Genomic DNA, 19,399 nt, shown 5'->3' with positions numbered 1-19,399 from the left:
TTGTAATGGTCATGGCAATATAAGAATATCCTGTAAGTTTCAGAGCTGAAAACTTCTTTGTTAGTCAAAGAAAAGCTTTTATAGGCAATAGGCCCAGAAAACGATCGTGTGCGCGTTATTGTGTGGCGAAACATGCCTCTACAGAATAATAAGCACGCCAAATTCAGTAGCCCCGCCCATGGACTCATGGAGCTGCTTGGAAGCGCTAGCCAGCAGCAATAAACATGCCAAAGAAGATATTGCTCTATTCCTGGTGGTGGAAGAACATAGTCGCTGCATAAGATTCCTTCGGATCCTAATATTAGGAATGTGTGAAACAATAGAAACATATAGAACCAAGATTTATGTAATGGTGTTTTTAAATACATAGCTATGTTAGTTAGTAGACGTTACAGACTGACAATATTGAATATGAGAAATAAAGAAATCTGTCATATAATTATCATAAAATTATTACTCACTGCAAGCACGTATTCCACTTTCAGGATGTCTGAATTCAGAATGGATGGAATAACTGGAGGAATCTTTCAGTGTGTTTTCATTCCACCTGCTGGAACAGTCAGACGGCACTGCATTTCCTCTAGCACAGGCACCCACCTGTTTGATGAATTTTGTTTTACCCTTGGCCATATAGGTCTGAATCTGGTATATCACAGCTTTTGGCACAACTAGACGAGAGGAGCGGATCTCAATTAGAGCACAGATTGAGACTGATTCTCCAAGAGAAGACAAAAAAATGTTGCAAGATGAAAAGCAAATAATTTAAAATCACATATTACTATTGCAGCAGAATGGAGGAAAATGGCTAAGCAGTCATATATCTCTCATGAAATAAACTCTGTGGAATCATAAGCTTACCTTTGATCTGTGATGGTGATCCACCCAGATATACACTACTGGTGTTAGTAATAATAATAAAAATAAAATAATAAAAAAAACTTTCCATATTCTGGCAAACACTTAATTCTGTCTTTGATGTTTTTCTGAGACAGCAATGGCATTTTAAGTAGTGCATTTAAATTTGGCTAATTTCCTGACCAATAACTTGTGGATAAAAGATTTTGTTTAGCCTTTTGTTTAGTGTGTGTGTGTGTGTGTGTGTGTGTGTGTGTGTGTGTGTGTGTGTGTGTGTGTGTGTGTGTGTGTGTGTGTGTGTGTGTGTGTGTGTGTGTGTGTGTGTGTGTGTGTGTGTGTTTTACACTGATCAGGCATAACACTGTGACCACTGACAGGTGAAGTGAAAAACCCTTATTTAGTTGATGTGTTAGAAGCAGGAAAAATGGCCAAGCGTAAGGATGAGAGCGAGTTTGACAAGGGCCAAATTGTGATGGCTAGATGACTGGATCAGAGCATCTCCAAAACTGCAGCTCTTGTGGGGTGTTCACAGTCTGCAGTGGTTAGTATCTACACTAAAAGTGGTCCAAGGAAGGATCAGTAGTGAATCAGCGACAGGGTCATGGGTGACCAAGGCTCACTGATGCACGTGGAGGGCGAAGGCTGCCCCTGATAGAAAGGTGTCAAAATACACAGTGTATACTATATGATATATCATAAAGTATCTGTTGCGTATGGGGCTGCATTGCTGCAGACCAGTCAGGAGCCGAGCAATATTATGTGCGTCGCTTCCCTGGGGAATACATGGCACCAGCATGCACAATGGGAAAAGGCAAGACGGCAGTGTGCTGCTTTGGACCATGTTCTTCTGGCAAACCTTGGGTCTTGCAATTCATGTGTATGTTACTTTGACACGTATCCAAGCAAATCTTTCTAATAAGCTGATTTTCTGCTCAAGAAACATGGAAACCATGATGCATTTTTTCCCCCAGGATTCTTTGATTAATAGAAAGTTACATTTTTTATTTTTCTTTATTAACCCTAAAATTCTGGTTACTTTTGACAACTTAAGGTTAACCTAGGCTATCTGAGCAAAAACCTACAATATTCAAATACTGTCATCCTGACACACCCATAAAGGTATATTTATTTGTATCTGTAATAGCCCTGTCGGACTATGCTGACAGACAGGGAGATGGGACCTGAAGAAAAGATCCAGCAGCCAATCATCTTCTTACAAGTTTTTGACACTGGAGACTGTAATGACAATGAGGTCAGGAGGATGTTTTCTGCAGTGCTTCTCAGCTTCAGATTTTACATTGGACATCGAGTGATCCAAACAAACGGTTTAATTATTTCTGACTAAGTAAATGATATGGTTAGTTGCCTTTTAGGGTTTAGAACAACCGTACAACCCACCAGTTGAGATCAACATTATCTTTGGTGTCAATGGTGTAATATAACAATATTTAAAGGGATACTTCACCGCTTTTTCATATTAAACTATGTTATTCCCTTAACTAAGACGAGTTGATACATCCCTCTCTCGCCTCAGTGCGTGCACTTAATTTCTCTGACGCGCCGTGACGATCTGATAGCATTTAGCTTAGCCCACTAAGCCCAGTTCATTCACTATGGTACCAAACAGAGATCAAGTTAGAGGAAACATCCTCCTTGTATGGTGGAATAGCACTTCTGAGAGTGCTCCAACTAGGCGCAGTAAAAAGTCCTGAAAAATCCTCCCCCTCCCTCTCTCATTTCTGTCAATAGGGGGGTGGGGGAGATGTGAGGGAGGATGTTTCAGCCGGGACTTTTTACTGCGTCGAGTCAAAGTACTCTCAGAATTGCTATTCCGCTATTCACACTTTAGAAAGTGATTATGAATTGATCAAATGGTACCCTGAATCCTCTAACTAGCACTGGGCCTTTTCCCATTCTTGGAATCGCCCTGCTCAATTTCTGAGGTAGCTGCAGTTCAAAAAAAGATCTTATACATGAAAGATGAGGTAATAATCATAATCAAATATGAATAATTCAAACTCTACTACATTAATGAGTTCAAAGGCAGTGCAACAGATCACACTTCAATCATCACAAACATTCATCATTAATTGCAGGCCTACCTGTTGATGCTAAAAGTGTCTTGGATAAGGAGAGATTTTTCCCCTCTTCAGAACATATATATATATATATATTTATTTATTTTTTTCTGGTGGGGTACTTTTATTTAATATTTACTTAATATTATTTCTTTGCCTTCTTGTTGTATATTATTTGTTTCTGTACTGTACATGCTTCATTATTGTAAATGCCTATAATAAATCAGAAACATCCAGATGGGAGGGGATATTGAGCAATGGGACAAACAATATGTATTTTTCTTATTGAAATGAACTCTCTCATTCACTCTCCAGAAATCAAGATGACCTATACTGAAGGAAAATTAATGGATTTGATTTTTGACAACAGCCAGAGAGATGGTTATTGCTCTGGTGATGTAGTGTCTGGACATATTATATATGATATATATGATATATATTTTTAATTATATATATATTATATATTTTATATATATTATATATTTTATATATATTATATATTTTATATATATATATATATATATATATATATATATACATATATATATATATATATATATATATATATATATATATATATATATATATATATATATATATATATATATATATATATATATATATATATATATATATATATATAATTTTTTTTATTTATTTATTTTTCTTTCTGGTGGGGTACTTTTATTTAACTTAAATCTTAATCTTAATATTATATATATATAAAACATTTCTATTTATAAAATATTGAATATTGAAAAATATTGAATATTTCTATGGTCATATGTCGAGCTCGCATATTGGTTGACACAGGCGCGACGTCGCATTTAAAAATAAATAAAAAATTATTGGTCAATTACTGACTCGCAGCCAATCAGATGTCTTGCTTTTGGCGTTCATTCGGCCAACCGTTAACACGTTCCAGATGAATCTGGAGAATCTGTTGTTGTTTTTCTGAGTCTCTGAGTCTGACTGACTGACGTCTAGAAACTTCCAAACATCTATCGTACTACAGAGCTAATGAAAGGTTTGTTTTTATGTTCCCGCTTGGTCACATCGCAAGAATATATTCATTTTGCTGCACTGCTGTTTGTAATTGCTAACGTTACTCATAGTTCACCACTTTCTGTAAAGATATCCATCACGAATGAACAGAAATACCAGATGTATGCACTTCTGAGCACTGACTTCACCTAAAAAAGTACCATGGTACTTTATTTTACATTTATCAATGATATAGTATGCTTTTGATATGCTATGTTATTGATAACTGAAGTCATTCATTATTATTTATTTATTTTAATTAATGTGTTAGGTTTAACTGGATGACAAGGCTTTCAAATGGAGATGCAAGTAGCAAATACATCTATTGTTTCTATTGACAGGATAAGTGTTTTCTTTTTTTTTAATCTTTTTTTTAATCTTTTTTTTTTTTTATCTGTTAAGACCAGCTCAATTCTCATATTTATCTTGGATCAGCAAACATCCAACCTTGAGGACATCTCTGCAGAAGTGTCTTCTCTTTATCACCACCCAATGGTCAGTATATAAACCTACACAACACAGTGTCTACTGCATTATGTTCTCAGTACAATATTAACACATACAATTTCAGTTGATTACCAGTGTTGAAGATTAGGCCTACATACTACATTCTATATTAATACAACTCTGAATAACAAAAGTAATCCTGAGGAAAACACAGTTTTTCCAGTTTCAACATCCTACTAGAAAGATGTTGCTTACCTAAAGCCTTTTAAGATCATTCTAATTTACTAAGAAAGCAAACGCAATACAAGCAAGACTGTTAAACCCATTCATGATGTCACAAGAGAACTGTACCGAATGCGGTAGAAAGCAGTAACAGTCAGATGTTCTGCATTGTTTGATAGGATTATTCGGCATGAGCGAAAAAAGTGAGGTCAGAATCAGGTCATTGAATGCAATAATCTCAGTTACAGGCGCCATCAGTACAGAAATGTGAGGGTTTTCAGCTTACCTAGAGTGTATGCGAGTTGAGTGTGTGTGTGTGTGGTGCGTGGACTGCTGCAATCTCCCCTGTGGGCTAATAGATTCGAGATGACATGTTCTCCGCTTCCATGCTGAATGTTCAGTGAACTTTCTGGCACAGAGGCTGCCTCTAAAGTGGGTTCAACCAGAGGTTAATATAAACAAACAGCAGAAAATGGAGAGCCAGGGATTATTAAATGTTAGGATGACTGACAAATCCCTCATTGCCATTAGCCCATGGCCTTCACCTATGCCCTGCTTTCCAAAAAATACTGTACCGTGGCTCGACAATTTTCTTTCTTTTTTTCTTTTTCTTTGACAGTGCCGTGTTTAGTCGGGGCTGAGAATTTGTAATGTGTGGTCAGAATATGAGTCACTTGGCCAGAGAAAGCTTTCTCTGCCAAAATGTCCAGTCACTATGGATAAAAGATTGTGTGGCCCCATTTTAATGAGTTTATAAATATGAAGTGTTAGGAGGTGCTTATGACAGCTGAGCACATCTAGCACATCATTTGTTGATGTTGTATCATGTAACTATTCTTATTATGATGAATTATTACTTTTTAAGTAAGTATCCCGGCACTTGTCAGATTCTGTCTTTGATAGTATGATTTATTTTAGTTTCAGGGTACACTAAACAGTTATAAAATGTGAATTTAGTTTAATAATTTTAAACAGTGTTAAAATAATTGCAGTTCTTGCACATCAGGGTGCATCAAATATTCATTTATTATTCTCAAAATGTTATGTTTTAATGTCATTAAAAAAATTTGCATAACTTTTTTTGTCTTTCCCCCAACGCTTTCCTAAGTACATAATGATCATAACAGGAACAGAAAGGACAAAATTATAAGTCCGAGCAAGAATAACAGTGCAGGATGAAATGCATTTTGTACATATCTGAACATAAATAATATTTAAATATTGTATATAATTATGCCATTAATATATATAAACGAATTGACATTTTTCCATGTTGCAGAAAATCACATGCACTGCCCTCTTGTGGATGAGTGATCAAATTGCAAGCAAAATGACTTTTTTTTTTTGTGTACTTTTTGTGATATCTCGATATAACAGACAAATATCACCATTCACCGTCATCATTTGCGGCTTGCATTAATAAAGTAGTGAGGGTTTACTCTGTTATCTACAGCTGGGTAAACTTAATTGCAGCTCCAGCTTTGACAGCTTGTGTGTGCAACATAGATTGTGTGTTAACAATATCTGCAGTGCTACTTTGAAATTCCTGCTCATATGGAAAGAGTTAATTCCAGGATGTGAATTGTCCCTGTCCGAGCAGCTGAAATTTATCACTGCCAGCGACAATGTGCAAATTTTGTGATGTCGGCAGTGCATTGTTAACAGTGATTGTCATCTAATTAAATCGTGGCTCGTCACAAGAGATGCTTTTTATGCTGAGATAAGCATTGGGAGTCTACTCAAGCATTCCCAAGATCAATAAAGATGTTCCCTTCTGGATTACGAATAGTCTGAGGGTTACATGGGGCAGAGGAATTAATTAGGAAAGAATTCTTATATCCCCCTATAGACACACACACACACACACACACACACACACACACACACACACACACACACACACACACACACACACACACACACACACACACACACACTTTAACTTTAACTTTAATAGTTGGTTAGTTGAGGTGGGAAGGGAGTATTTAAATGGTCTGATGTCAGCTTTCACTTCCCTTTAATGCAAATGTTTAAAAGAAAGCTTCAGGAAAACTTCTAAATCCTAATCTATCTCAGAACAAATTAAAAGGTTAAGTGAAACTAAATGTATGTGTCCTAGCATATATTTTGTTTAAAATTGCAGTAAATATTGTATACAAAGGCATGTCAAATGTTAAAGCTCAATCATAAACAAGTCAATAATATTGATTTATATTAGTGCATGTCAAATCAATTAATTACAATGAATCATATCTAACATAACATTTTCGTTTACATAATGTGTGTGTGTGTGTGTGTATAATATCACATTTGTCAAAATAAATTTGAAAAAGATGACTTCCAGTCAAATTTGTTTTTGTAGATTTGTACAGATGTATTGATTGATTTAGTGCATCCAGGCAGCAAACGCTTGGTGAGCCCTAACCTGTCTAAGTACACTCTCATCAGTTTTAATGTGTTCAGTCTCATTGACTTGACAGAAGCCAGGGTCTCACTCCATAACCATTCCGCCCTGAAAGAGCACAGCTTGAGAACCTTAGCAAAACCAACAGTGCTTTTAGTGCTGAAATCAAATCAAATCAAATCAATATATATATATATATATATATATATATATATATATATATATATATATATATATATATATATATATATATATATATATATATATATATATATATATATATATATATGTATTTGTATGTGTGTGTATGTATATATATATATGCGTTTTAAAGAATATTTTCACTAGATATGGCAGACTAAATGCAGGGCATTTTATTGTTACTTGCGTGACTGATCTCTTTTGTTGTTGTTGTGATCATGGAACAATCCCAGATATCACCTTCTTTGTTCAAGCTCTTTTGTAGATGGCGGCACATATGCGCATAGTGTATTTTTACAGCGCGCTCAGGTGCACGGCAGTGTCATCCCCCATTGCTCAGACATGCATGTGTAGAGTGAGAGGTGAGCTCGCTAAAAGACACATAGAAAATAGACTGATTGCAGAATAGTAGGCATGCCCGTTTAATGCACTCACACTCTAACCCTGCCATTCTTTCACCAGCCCCCACGCAACCCACCCCAAACACACACAGTTTTTTTCCCATTGGCCTTGTGCAGACTGAACAAAGGGAACTGGTAAAAAGTAGAAGAGGAAGAAAAGCAACAACAGAAAAGCTGATGTTCTTATTCGTATAATCCGAGGGTGCTCTGAAGTAGCTTGGGGTTAAACCTTCCTTCACTCCTTGTTCCTATTTCACAGTTTAATGGCATTTTAATGCGACTGTCACTCTGACTGTAGGGTTCACGGCTTTCAGGTGTGGTCTTCAGAAGAGCTGGAGGAGGGGAAGCCGTACAAAACATTCTTATGTACATACTGTATATACGTTTAAAAAAAAAAATTCAAGATGTTCTTAAATTAAAAATGGACATTTTAATACTCTAGGTTATTAATAATTGAGCCTGACCGATCTATCGGTCTGCCGATTTTATTGGCAGATATGAGCCCGGTGCAGATATATTTGTGTCGGCATATATATGCCGTTTTTATTCATTCTGTTTAATGTTGTTGATTGCGTTATTTTAGATATGCATCTGCTTATATGAGATGGCTTGTTCCTGCTTCTTCTTCACCTCTGTTTCGATCTGGAGATTCTGTACTAGTTCAGTAGATGCGTTATAGCGCCCCCTACCTTATAACATTGAAAATATGGAAAGCCGGAAAATCTCGTCAATGGCATAATGCGTTTTCTCATAGAAGACTGAATAACTGTAATAAGGGTTAATCTGTATTTATAAAGGGAAGGCTATGAAGTGATATTTTACATTTGATTACTATTTGTATAGTATACTAAAATATAGGCTGATATATCGATATTGGACTTTTTTTTAATTTCCTCATAATGTTATCAGCATCACCCCAAAAACCCACATTTCGAAATCCTTCTTTGGAAAACAGATTTTAAATTGGAAATCTTGTTAATTTCCATGAAAAGTAATCAAATTATTTCTGTTAATATGTTTTTAAGATTTTTTTTTTTTTTATATTAAAAAAAAACAAGGTTTCAAAGGTTAATGTATAACCAAAATGTCCCTGTTCGCCACCAAAATGGACAGTTTGAGATAATTTTGGATGAGTAGTTTGTAGATATACTTTCCTGAGGGAGATGAGAGATTACTTACCTCATTTATTTCAGTTTGGATACACATTTGATTTGATGGGATCAGATAGGATATACCTCAAGCTGCTTTCTTTTCTTAGCAATTGGATGTGCTTTGTTTGTACATAACATCAAACAGGCTGCGATTAAAAAAAAAGCATGCCTACATTTAAAAAAAAAATAGGAAGCACTTTTTAACACGAAAAATTATAATAGACCTTGATTTGGCATGTGAGAGAGTATATTGTCCTCTGAAAGACAGAGCGGATACGTGTGAGGCAGATTCATTCAGGAGTTTCACATTAGCGTGGCGGCCAGTGTTATTACAGCTGTTATGAAATCTTGACAAAGGGCTGAATTCCACTCTCTCTTCCTCAATAATTGCTTTTTAACGGTCTGTCCTCTGTATCCATGGAAACATAAAAACGCCACACCAAATACACAGGAATTCCTGTTATTGCCTCAATGAAGCCATCAAAATAGATAAGTTTTGCTAGGGGCCGAATCTGAATGGTCAGAGACTGTGTTCAACAAATCTTTAAATGACACACACACGCATGCACACACGCACATACACACATGTAGTGTTTCCATGTTTTATGGGGACTTTCCATAGGTGTAATGGATTTCATACTGTACAAACCGTATTTTTTATCCCCCTACACTGCCCCTACCCCTTAACCTACTCATCACAGGAAACGTTCTGCTTTTTTACTTTCTCAAAAAAACTCTCTCTCTATGATTTATAAGATGTTTTCCTCATGGAAACCAAAAAATGTCCCCACAAGGATTTTGCATATTGCCACCTCTGTAGGGATATTTTGTCCCCATAATGTAATCCCCAATATGTCAGGATTATTCTCTGTACTTTTGATTTTACGGACCCAAATGTGAGATGTTAATGATGCCTTGAAAGACTAGTGAACCTCTTTTTTTGTGTAGTATGAATAAACAACATCTATTTGAGCTTTTGAAGTCTCCATGTACAACCTACTCTTTGGATGAAATGTGTGTGAGAGCATTAGAATGTAACTGCTGTCTTTGAGAGAAAAGAAAAGGGAGGAAATGAATTTATCCCTGGGGGTTCATTTGGAAATCTGCTCAGGTGTCAGCATTTTTAATGAATTTCTATAAATTCCAAATGACTGATAGTTGTTATCAGCAGCGGCTCTGGCAGTGATCTCTATTGCATAGTTAATTGAACAGCGAGCACATTAATTAACAAAGTTATTCTCAGTGCTATAGGGCATTTGGTCTCAGCCATGGATCAGAATAGAGTGCGTTGCAATCAACAAGAAAGTTCTCGTTTCAGGAGAGCGCAGTTGTCAGATGTCTCATGACCTCTATTGACCAGATTTGTAAGTGAACTGCCGTTCATTTTTATCAAACTGGAAAAGTATGACCTTTTTACTGAAAACAAATCACTGCTTGCACATTTTAGTTGGAAAACAGTTCAGTTAGAAAATAGTGCCCCTAATGTGGTTTCATTTCAGTGTGTAATACAGCTGTTCTGCAAAGTTGTGAAGTCGAAAGTGCACAATAAATAGTTATTGTCTCCCAAAAGAAAGATTTGACTCTGAACCGCCTTAACGCATCATTTCTCTTTCAAGTCACACTGTGTGACGGTTCTACGTCACTAGAAAATACATTTGCATAATGCCTATGATGTACATTTGTCCACCCGCACTTGATCCGCTCTCAATGGCCCTCATTTATCAAAAGTGCGTACACCAAATTTTCAGTGTACACTGTAGCGACTCAGGCGAATCAAACACACAATCGCCAGTTACATTTAACAAATATGCTTTGAAAGTTGTGCTGATGGACAGACCTTCCCCCAACACAACAGCTACCCTGGAAACCATCTGATAAGATGTTTTACGACCGGAAAGAATGTGGAGAAAGTCTTATACACAAAGAGCTTAAGACACAGAGCTTTTGCCTCAAATTATAGACAAACCATCTATAGATGAACATGCACCCCAGGACAGTATATGTAAACACATAATTGTTTTGTAAAATGTTTCTTCTGTATGGTATTTTGCATCTTTTTGTCTGTGTCTTAACAAAGTACTAGTTCAGATAACCTCATATATGTCATGTCTCCTATCAAATTAATGCTCACTTCACGACTTACACTTCCATGTATATCACTTATTCAGAAAATGCAGTGTGTGTTTGTTGCATTAATTATAGTATGAAGACTCAGAGACCCACTGAGTCGAACCTTCAAACAAAGAGCAATAAAGTCTGCTGAGGAATTTCCCGCCGGGAAATCCCAACACTCTCATTGGTTAAGTCTAACCCTGGAGGGTGGGACTATTTCCAGACCTTAAAAGACCAGTGAAGACAGCCTCTTCCCTCTTCATGTTCTCTTACTCCGCTCTGTTCACTTCTTCAACTCTCTCCTGTGGGAGCCAACACCCACGGGGGGGGCTGGCAGGCACTCAAGCCAGGCCACCAATGCAGGCCCTCCAAGCAGGCCTCATCTCTTCCAAAAATCTTCTCTTCTACAATCCGATCTTCAAGAACACGAAGCATCGCTAAAGCAAACAGCCGCTTCCCTCCCAACCTCGGAAAGGACCGCCGGACCGCCGGACACGCAGACACACATGCACACAAGCGAGAAGCCAAAACGAAACCAAAAAGAATGCAAGTATTCTATTTCTTACTGCTGTAAAGAGGGTGTGTTATTCTCCCGTTGGGATAAATTAACTCCGTGAAGGTCGTATTTGGTTGAACTGAAGGAAAGTTGTGTTTCTTACCCTCCCCCACTCTCTTTGTCTCTCTCTCTCACTCTCTTTGTCTCTCTCTCTCTCTCTTTTATCTCTCTCTAACTTCAATCTATTCATTATTCTCTTTTATGTATTCTTTCGTTAATATCTATACTTCTACTCTCTTGTTGCATATTTAGTATGTACTTTCTGTGTGAATTGTAGTGTTATTTTTAGTCTGTGTTTATTAAACCTCCGAAAGACATTTAATGAGTTGAATCTGTTATTCTGCCACATACACAAAGTCAATGAAACTTGCGATCTAAACGTTACCTAACTGCTTATGCTACTATGTTAGTAAAGTAAACTGTATGACCATTTGAAATATTGAACTTATCCTGATCAGTAAAGTTAATGTTTCTCATGCGCTCGTAAAGCAGTAATCCATTATTGAGAATTGATTTGAAAAGTCTATAACTAATTTGCAGGACAAACTTAGTAGGATAATTTCAAGCAATTTCATAAAGGGTTACTTGTATTTAATTAAACAATTTTCCCTATTGGAAAATTTTAATACGTAATGAACAACTGGCAAATCATATTCATAAATTCATGAATATTGAATATTAAATCCCTTTTGAGTTAATTATTCCCCGAGACATTAAACTCATGAGTCGTTGTTGTTACATGTATTTGGTGGAGAATGCGGGCAAGTTTCAAACGTTTGTGTATGTGTGAATGATATTCATATTCTATTCATTGTGTATTTTTGAGGTATTAATAACCTGCACGCGCGTTTTGTTTCGTTTTTGTTTTGTTGTTGTTGGTGAATTATGAACGGTACGCGGAAAGCGAACCCAAGCATAAACAGATGCTGAGAAATGTTGAAGTAGCCGGATTATATTAATAAAATATGAACGGTACGAAAATCCGCGTGATCTCCGAAAAACTCTGCAGCCCGTAGGCGCAATAGGTTTTATCCGCGTGATTTCCAAACAAATGTATTGTAGGAAACCCATACATTTGACTCGAGCAATATATTATGTGTTCCATCAAAATAATGAGATTTTGATGTGGTCTGTAGACACGTACGTTGCGTTATCCCGCTTGATCTGAACTACGGAAAGTTTCTATCATTGCGGAAGATTGGGACAGGGCGAGACTCTCCTGTACAATATAAGGGGCCTCAGAATAATTATTATATCGTTAAGATAAACGATAACTCCTGGTTTAAGTCTGGCTTAGCTAACCAAAGACTTGAGACCTAAAACATTTGAATCAGAGATGCTGAAAACCGTCAGCCATATTGATAAATGTCTATTGGAGTCCATGTAAAATGCGTGAATAGGCAGACGGAAAATTCCTGCATTCACCCGTCTTGTTACGCGTGCATCTAGAGCACCAGTCATTTGTAAATGATTTGCAAGAGCCAGTAAAGCGCAGAACGCCAGGGCGACCCAGAAATTGCAACACCGCTTGCAAACCGCCAGAGGGCGACTCAAGAATTGCAACGCCGCTTGCAACCCGCCAGAGGGCGACTCAAGAATTGCAACGCCGCTTGCAAACCGCCAGAGGGCGACTCAAGAATTGCAACGCCGCTTGCAAACCGCCAGAGGGCGACTCAAGAATTGCAACGCCGCTTGCAACCCGCCAGAGGGCGACTCTAGAACCAGACAAAGCCATCTGGTGAGCATTTCCGCCTAACTAACTCTAGTCTAGGGCGGGCGCAATAGCGCCATCGTGTGGATAAATTCGGATAGTTTCACTCTCCGTCATTTGATTCTGCCTTCACAAAATAAGTTTGAGCCTATAAATTGTTTATTGCTTACTGTTGTACACAGTTTCATTTATACAATTTTTCTAACAACAACCAAGTCTCCTTTCTCGCTGATTAAACACCCTTATTCGAATTTGAAGTTTAAAAAGAAACATAACTTCCTCTAACTCAAAGTGAAATTAGGTTTAAGTCACACAGTCCAATTGGAAGGAAGGACGCCACCGTGTGGTTATACCCTGTTAAGTCAGCGCAACACTAAATCACTACTCCCTTTCTGATTAATTCTTTTATTTGGATAACTCCCACTTAGAGATTAATCGTTATAGGATAAGATTTTTGATTGGCTTTCTTTTATTTGATTTTCCTTACAGGCTTATTTAAATTTCATTTAAACTTGCTTTGAATTTAATTTGAATTAAGTTGAGCTTCTAATTCTTTTATTTTATTTTATTTATAATTTTATTTTAATTTTTAATTTTAATTTTTAATTTTAATTAATTTTTTTTTTATTTATTAAATTTTTATTTTTATTTTTATTTTTATTTTTCTCTGCAAAAGTTTTTCTGTTCCCCTCCCATTGGGAATAAAGCTCAGTCTGGTAATTACAAACGGTATCAAAAGTGCTTTTTGTTTTATCATTACTTGACAGAAACTTTTGCCTTTTTCTAAATTGCTCTTGATATTTAATCTTCCACGTAAGCGACCTCAATTCACCCCAGGATGAGCTAAATGGGATAACCCATAGTACAAGCCGAATTTTAGTATATCTTGAGCATTTAGCCAATTAATTTCCCTAACACTCCCGGCGCGCACGCTGACATTCCTTTCATTACAGACCAATTCATCTTGTGTTTGTTTCCACTGTGCTCTTTCCTATCCTCACTGTTGGACTATCACGATTGTGTTTCTTTCAGTTCACCAAGAGACCCCAAGGAGAATTAAATAGTCCCGGGACGACCGAGCAGCAGTTCACCAAGTGACCCCCCAGGGCTACCGCCCACCTAATTGTCTGAATTGTCTAATTATCTAACTGTCTAGATCAGTTAGCCAAAATTCCCAGCTATCCGTACGATAGCTCGTTAGCTTAGAACAAGCTTGCATTGGCTCTCTCTCTGTGTGTGTGTGTGTGCTGTGTTTCTTTCGTCCGCAGTAATGTTCCGTGCACCCAGTTCCGCCGTCCCGTGGGATCGCCTAACGACATGGCTGGAAGCGCTAACGGCCACCAGTCAAGGAAGTCTGGGGCAGCCGAGCGAGGAGCAACTGGACACCGAGCTAGACCAGCTGATGACACACGACCCCACGCAGAGCTACTCCAACAAGGAAGTGGCCAAGATCCTCGGAAGCCTCGCCCACGTCCTCATCGCACAGGCACGGCTAAGCGAAGGGAGCTACGACAACCTGGAACAGGAGGCAGCAACGCTAAAGCTTCAAGCCAAGGAGGCCCAGAGAGACCAAGCCCTCACCCAGCTTCGTCTAGATCAGCTTCTAGACACAGAGAAAGACGACGAAACAGACAAAGAACAAAGACAAGAAATAGAAAGGCTTCAAAAGACCCTGAAGGAGCTCCGTCGTGACACCGACCGACGAGTACAGTCAGAGAAAGACGCCAGGAAACACCTCGACGAAAAGCTTCGGCGTGGCGAATTCCTCCTGGAGAGAGCCACTGATGAACTTAAAGACAGAGACATTAAAGCTAAAGTCTATGCAAAACATTTGCAGTCGGCACAAGCCGAGATCGACGAGCTCGTCCAGCAAAGACACGAGCTCAAAGATGAACTTGACATGGTGCAAAAAGAACTGAGACAATCATATATAGTGCAACGTTACCGGAAGGGGGAAACACACAACACACAGTTTCCCCTGACCAGTTACTCCGCACATTTTAGCCACGAAGCAAGAGCTACGAAGGGGAATGACAGCCCCCTGTTTAAAAGAGCACCCGCCAGTCTCCACGAATCCCCGTCAGCAGCGAAGGAAAGGACGCCCTTCCAGGAAGTCAAGGTCAACAGCCACGAAGCTTCAAAGAACCTTGACAAGCTGGCCAGAAATATTCCTACCTTCAGCCCAGACCCGGCAGGAGGACACGACGTCCACGCATACTTAAAAGACATAGACTTTTACTTGCAAACTGTCGCTCACGCGAACAACTGGGACAGACTGTACCTGCTCAGGGCCACGTCTAATCGTGATGTACGGTGCTTTCTGGATCGACAACCAGAGGCCATCAAAGCGGACTACTGGCATCTACGACAAGCTCTAATTCGTGAGTACTCCGACCCCGAGTCAGACCAGGGGTTCATCACTGCCATGGACCTTAAGCAAGCTCGACGTGAGACCTCACAGAACTTTTATAACAGACTGCGATGTGCCTACTTCGGGGCACGTAACGACCCAGGCATGGAGGAGGACATCAACTTCAAAACTCTTTTCCTCCGAAACCTGCACCCTACCATCAGTTACCACCTGGGGGTGCTGGCGTGCCCGCGCAGCATGGGCACGCAACAGTTAAGAGACTTGGCTCACAAAGCTTACGTCAAACAGAAAACCATTTCTGAAAAGACTGTAAAACAGCCCACCATCTGCCCTGTCTCTGTGCACCACCCAGAGCTAACCCTAGAGGGCGCCAAACAGAACCACAGTTACCGACCCGTCAACAGAGAGTCCAAACCACTCCAAGCCAGCAGAGGGCAGCGTGGTCATAATGGCGACCGTCCACGGTACCAGAGCGATCGCTCTGAAGGATCCTGGGACCCGCCTCGCCCAGAAAGCCAGCGAAGAGGCCACTCTCGACGGGACAATGGTAGGCCCAGACCTGAACCCACGTCTGGCAAAGAAAGTGTAGCTGCTTCTGAAGTTACAGAGCTCATAAAGATCCTGAAAGAGCTCCTCCGACAGAAACCTCACAAGGAAGACAAGAAGGACGGACCAGGTACAGCACGACTAGACATGATACCTGAAATCAACCTTCCCGCCCTTCCTGCAACTGAATCATCCACCCTGAACACTGTTCCCCAACCACGGACTAGTGTACTAACTGTTGCACCCCCACACGTCAGCAGCACACACTCACTACAGCTGACAGCAACAGCCTCTAATCAAGACAGCATCATGGGACAGCCCAGCGTACCAGAAAGCGCTGCTTTGATTGTTTGCACGCATAATGAGACACTTGACACATATCCAGACGGCTTATCAAGCAACACACAGGTCCCCACACCAAGACTCCTGGGAAACCTAATCGAGAAGGGGATGGCTCGAAAACTCTATCTGACTATCACTATGGAAAGGGAATTTAAGCTCGAAGCCCTAGTTGACACTGGCTCCGACCTCACGCTTATATCCGCCCAACTGTTTGAAAGACTCAGATTTGAAGCACAGAGGAAAAATCGCACCCTTAACCTTCACACTTGTAAGCTAAATGTGCAGTCGTATAGCCAAAACGACATCCAGCTCAAGCACGTAGCTCCCATCCACCTGACAATTGGACCTATGAGGCTGATACACCCAGTCTATATCTCCCCTATGAACACTTATCCGTTTCTCATCGGAAAAGACCTGCTGGACCGCTTCGAACCCGTACTGGACTTCAAACAGCTGAAAGTCTGGGCTCAAGTGCGTGACCCTCTGCCCCTTCAGACACACACATCGTCTGAGCAAGACTGTCAAGTCACAGAGGTCACGGAAACTCCCACAGAGCCAGACTGCCATGTCACAAAGGCCACGGGACCCCCTGCAGCACACTGTGACAACACAGCCTCAGCCCCAAAACCAAGTTCAAGTTCGCTACTTTGCACATTTCAGCTATCCAAAGACTCTGATGCCTTCTGCCCCCAGGTCATGAATGACCTACAGCTGAATGACATTGTCACAACGAACAGTATCCCTGCACTGTGGGCAGACAACTCAACAAAAAGTCTACCACTGTGCAATACAATCAGTAAAAACACACCACACGGCGACATGTGGGCACCCCCGCACCCCACATCCAGCCCCATTGTTGCAGTGCTAACCCACAGCAAGCGATCGACACCGGCTACAATGCCTCCCTTGCAGCTGCTATCGCTAACGCCGCAGTTTTCACACAACGATATTGCGGATACGCAAGCCTCTGACACTGCAATAAAGACAATTCTTGACCACCTCTCAGACCCCTCCAACCACCCTATCACTGACTCTGAGCTCATTGATGACTCTAGCCACAAGCATCTGCATAACTCCAGACACATGATGCGTATTATGGACAACATTCTCTGGTTTGCACCCGATGGCAACACAGCGCCACAGCTTGTAATGCCACGGTCGCAAAGGGGGGTGATGCTAATGTACGCCCACAACACACCATGTGCTGGACACCACGGCACCAGAGCCACGCATGATACACTGAAACAGGTGGCATATTGGCCTGGGATGCATCAAGAGACGGCAGAGTATGTTAGAGAATGGCTAGTTCGCTGCCAGTTCCAACCAGCAAACCCGAACCACAGAGCCCCACTGCAACACAGAGGGACCACGTTCCCATGGTCAAACCTACAAATCGACCGGGTAGAACCCCTGCCCAGGTCCACAAAAGGCAAAAAGTACTTTCTCACAGTGGTGTGCCAGTTTACCAAGTGGGTGGAGTGTCAACCAGCACCCAACGACACCGCCCAGACCACGGCATACCACCTGATGAATCACATCTTTTTCCTGTCAAGATTGCCACTGAGAATCAACTCAGACAGAGGCATCCACTTCACTACTGAGGCCATGCAACAGATCTGGAAATGCCTAAGAAACGCGGCCGTGATCATGCTCCTGTGCCTCCAGACAATCAGAGGCCAGCCACCACCACACATCATCACACCGGGTCCAACCTCGGGCATCGCACTGAGAGAGCAACCTGGACTGCTGATCACCAACTGCAAACGAATCCTTAAAAGAAAGACGTACTCTCCTGAACTTCACATCAGCAGCGCCAGCTCCTCCAGCCCTGCACACAAACACAAAGGGGGGGAGGAGCCCAAGCCCTCTGAATAACCTTATACCAGCTTCAAGAACCTTCTCCTCCAACACCAGTTAGTCACCTTGTAGGCAATACTGCCAAGCCCCATACTATGTCATGCATGTGATTTGAGAAAGAAGGCCTTTAACGAACACAAGGCCGCCTCTGAAGGGATTCTCAAAACCCCAATGACTTTGAACTTTGAAACAGAGAAACCAAAGTGGATCACCAGAAGGCACCCAGCCTGGCCACAATGCGAGGCACCCTCTGAAAAGTTCCTAGTCAGCATAGGACATAAAAGTGTCAAGATGCAGTCCATCTTCCTAGGCAGGAGACCTAAAGGACTGACTGGCCATTGCGAGGAACATGGTTCCACCCAGGGCTGCAGAAAGCCCACAACACACCTGCACCACACAAACGGACTTCTGGATGACAGGTGACGCACCGTCAGGGCACCTGCTGCCTCGACACCTGCTGCACAAGCACAGAGACCTGAACTGGGCTACTGTCTGCCTTATCTGCCATGGAACGACCATCACTTCAGGAGACACAAACAACTGGAGCCTAACATGGCTATGGTGTGTCTGATCTTCCTGAATCTTTGATATCGCTCGTTGTTGTCCATAGGAGGGACAACAACTAGCGAAAGGGGGGATTATGTAGCGACTCAGGCGAATCAAACACACAATCGCCAGTTACATTTAACAAATATGCTTTGAAAGTTGTGCTGATGGACAGACCTTCCCCCAACACAACAGCTACCCTGGAAACCATCTGATAAGATGTTTTACGACCGGAAAGAATGTGGAGAAAGTCTTATACACAAAGAGCTTAAGACACAGAGCTTTTGCCTCAAATTATAGACAAACCATCTATAGATGAACATGCACCCCAGGACAGTATATGTAAACACATAATTGTTTTGTAAAATGTTTCTTCTGTATGGTATTTTGCATCTTTTTGTCTGTGTCTTAACAAAGTACTAGTTCAGATAACCTCATATATGTCATGTCTCCTATCAAATTAATGCTCACTTCACGACTTACACTTCCATGTATATCACTTATTCAGAAAATGCAGTGTGTGTTTGTTGCATTAATTATAGTATGAAGACTCAG

The 19,399-nt window shown here is 40.5% G+C and overlaps 1 long non-coding RNA gene across 3 annotated transcripts in view; it reads left to right on the top strand.

Moving 5' to 3' along the window:
• The first annotated feature begins 3,826 nt into the window (after positions 1-3,826).
• The window catches only part of LOC137043518 (uncharacterized), a 339,081-nt gene continuing 323,508 nt past the window's right edge, over positions 3,827-19,399 (top strand). For all 3 annotated transcript variants that reach the window (XR_010898507.1, XR_010898506.1, XR_010898505.1), the window contains exons 1-2: positions 3,827-3,960; positions 4,380-4,472. This is a non-coding gene — a long non-coding RNA (uncharacterized lncRNA). The remainder of the gene's footprint in view (positions 3,961-4,379; positions 4,473-19,399) is intronic.

This window comes from Pseudorasbora parva, chromosome 16 (assembly GCF_024679245.1).
Source record: "Pseudorasbora parva isolate DD20220531a chromosome 16, ASM2467924v1, whole genome shotgun sequence".
In the NCBI taxonomy this organism is placed as follows: domain Eukaryota; kingdom Metazoa; phylum Chordata; class Actinopteri; order Cypriniformes; family Gobionidae; genus Pseudorasbora; species Pseudorasbora parva.
This window is presented reverse-complemented; position numbering and strand designations above follow the sequence as displayed.